This window comes from Lissotriton helveticus, chromosome 1_1, assembly GCF_964261635.1.
Source record: "Lissotriton helveticus chromosome 1_1, aLisHel1.1, whole genome shotgun sequence".
NCBI classification, from domain to species: Eukaryota; Metazoa; Chordata; class Amphibia; order Caudata; family Salamandridae; genus Lissotriton; species Lissotriton helveticus.
The window spans coordinates 1,986,822,231-1,986,825,741 of NC_136057.1; positions in this window are offsets into that span (position 1 = coordinate 1,986,822,231).

The following is a 3,511-nucleotide window of genomic DNA, read 5'->3' on the forward strand; positions in this document are numbered from 1 at the left end:
GTCCTGGTCATAATCCACGATCTGTGCCTTAGCTAGTCTCTTAAAAATGACGAGGATCCCTCGAACATTGGCATTGTGGTTTGTACAGATGAATTTGTCCAACCCACCTCTGCTTTTTCAACATTTCATTCAATTCATGCTTAAGTAAATGTGTCTCCTGTATGACGATGACCTGCGCGGGGGAATCTCTCGAGTACTGTAAGATTCTATGCCTCCTTCCCCTCACACGCAGGCCATTGACATTACAGGATAAAAATTGAACCACGGTCATACCCCTTTCCTACTCCCACCCATCCACCCTCCAATGAAATTAAGACCTCTTAAGTGTAAAAAGAGGAAACACTTGACCTGACGGAAATTGCTCAGGTGATGTTTAGAAAAGACATTGCTGAAAGCAAAATTGACGAGGACAGGTTTACTTTTTCCCCCCTCCCCTCCGTGCCCCTCCCCCTCCCTCCTCCCCTAGAAAACCCTACCTCATTTACACTGGCCAGATGGATAGCCAGGTTTGCGTTATTGGACCTACCCTCCCTCCCACCCCACCTATGCTGTGTACAAAAACCGGTTAAAATACAAACATATTGACAGTTAATGTCTCCTAAAAAGAGGAAAGGGCATGAGGAAGGCAGGAAGGAAATATATTTTGTGTCTCAACCCTTTTTATATTTCTTATTGTTATTTTTTTTCCCTTGTTCCCATTTTTGTAAGGAAGATTCCCTTATTTTTTTTTCTTTCCCTTTCCTTCTCCTTCCCCTTCATTCCATTTCTTTCTCCCTTCCCCTCGCCTTTAAATTGCGCCTATATTTAACTCTATTTAACTATTTTTTATTTTCCCTTATTTAAACCATTTAGGTATATGCAGGTAACCTCAGATGCCTCCCTGGAAGGGGAAAAACTTATACTCAATACATGGGGAGGCATGCTTCCTCGGATCCCAGGTAACCTCAAGAACAAAAAGAAAAGCGGCATGATGCCCTGATCACTTTGGAACCTTAGAACCCCCCCCTGTGAATGTGAGTGCGCCGTAATAGATGCTATTAGTTCATCAGCTTCCAGAGGGGAGCGGATGTAATACATTTTATTGTTGTACATCACCCTCAGAAAAGCGGGAAACCTCATCTGTACCGTCGCCCCCGCAGCCCTAAACTTCTCAATTTTTTGACCGAGCTCCCACTGTCTGTCTAAGGTGGTTTTGGAGAGATCGGACCATACCTCGAACAAGAAGTCTGGGGCCTTTAGCGACTTAGCCTTCAGTGCCAGGTTGAGGATTATCTCCTTAAGTGTATATGTAAGGAAATTCAGAAAGATCTTTCTAGGTTTCACTCTCCCGGGGTTGAGGCGTAAGGGATCTCTTTGGATTCTCTGGATATCTCTCTGCAAAGTGTCCACTGTTTCCTCCACATTGAGGGCGTTCTTTAGTAATGCCACCACATAAGCCTTGATATCTCCAACCTCCTTCTCCTGCAGAAGAGGTGTTAGCTGATGAAGTTTTGGGGAGACGTCCTAAAGCGCCTGTGTACACTTGGAATTGTAGTAGTATTTGCAGTGTACGGCAAGAATCTATTGATTTTTTACGCAATTTCTTACGTAACTATACTAAGAAAAGTGTTAAACAAAAGATTAAGATGTTGCAAGGACTAGATCCTTGCAGAGTGAGAGAAAATACTGGTTTGCAAGGTCATCCTCTGGCTTGTCTTTCTAAAAAAGAATGTCGAAGTGTTTTTCACCATTTCAGGATTTTAGCAGTACATCATTCTGGAATGAGGAAATTAGTCAGAAGAATGTATTATGTAGAAAGTCCAGCTCTAATGTTAAAGAAGTTGAACAGTGCTCTTTTGCATGGATCTGTATCAAGTGTAAAGAAGGTTTGTGATGAAATTGAGGTTAGTTATTTTGGTCCCGAGGAAGACAGTGCAGAAATGGAGATATCAATAGAAGGAAATGTAGAAGAGAATGTACAAATTTGTAGTACAGAAAATGTTGAGCAAGAAATTACAAAGTTTATTGTGATTTCAGGTGAAAGGCCAAATGATTGTTGTGTGTGTTGTCAAGGAATTCATTACAAAAATCAGACCAGGACTGTTGATCTGTATTTAAAAAGTGAAAAGGAAAATAATAATGAGTGGAAGGATTTTGCAACTTATTTGTTGGTAGAGAATTGTTTTAATTTGGGTTCTGATCAGCGTATTTGTAAATATTGTTATAACAAATTAGACGAGAACAAAATGCCTGCTAGAGCTGTGTATAATGATCGTGAGTTGGTAAATATTCCTTCTGAACAGATGGATTTAAATACCTATTAGTCTATTCTTATTCAATGTGTGCATCCATTTCAGGCTATTGTTCGTATGGAGCCTAAGACAGGAAAATTGCCTCCTTCTGATTTACAGAGAGGATTAAAGGGAAGAGTTGTATATTTGCCTCTAGATTTAAAGAATATTATTGAAACAATTGGTGTAGAAAATGTAGAGGATGAACCTTTAGTTATTCTTGTTAATGGCGTTCCTACTAAGAGTAAGAAAATCTGGCAAGAATTAGTGGATGTTAGGAAAGTGAGAAAGGCAACGTTGTATCTGGTAAAAAATAATCAAAATTACAGAAATGTGTATGTGAGAGAAGAAGACATACCTGTAGAAGAAGATAGTGATTCGCCATGTGGACAAATTGAAAAAGTGGATGTGTCCAGAACTGAATAAATCTATGAACATTACAGTGTTCATCCACTGCATTCTAAAGAAGTGATGGGGAATACTATAGAGTTATTTCAAATGAAAGAAGCAAAAGGAAGTCCCATTAGTGTATGGGAAAAAAGCTTGGAAGCTCGTTGTTTCCCTTAATTGTTTCCCACAGGAAAAGGAGGACGATATGATGACCGACCTGTGCAGATTCCTGCATCTGAATACCGGACGTCAAGATTATATGCTGAAGATCCAAGATTTCGACAATGTATTCCATATTTGTTTCATGTTTTGTTTGAGAGTGATTTGTCTGGACTTTCTTATGCAGTCAACCATGTATTGAAAACAGGTGTACATCTGCAAAATGTTTGGGCAAAGGAATTTATGGATAAAGTACTACAGAAAGACAATGTTTTGGAATCTCAGCTAATTAATCTCATGGCGTGTCAGCGTGGTACTAATGAGTACTGGTACCATCGTCATGGAGAACTGAAATGTATGCTAAAGAACTTACGAACTCCTACATGGTTTCTTACTCGAAGCTGTGTTGAATATGCTTTGGATGATTTACTTCAATTTCTTCGAGAGGCAAATCCAAATATACTAAATATTGAATATAAGACACCTGGAGAATTGTGCTCTTTGGATCCAGTTAATGTATGCAGGTATTTCAATCTTAGATTTGAAGCTATGATGCCTTTTATCACCAATAAAAAAAATCATCCTCTTGGAGAGGTTCTGGACTTCTTTGGAAAAAAAGGAGTATCAAGCAAGAGGTGCTCCTCACATGCACATGCTAATATGGATCAAAGATGCTCCCAAATTTGGAACAG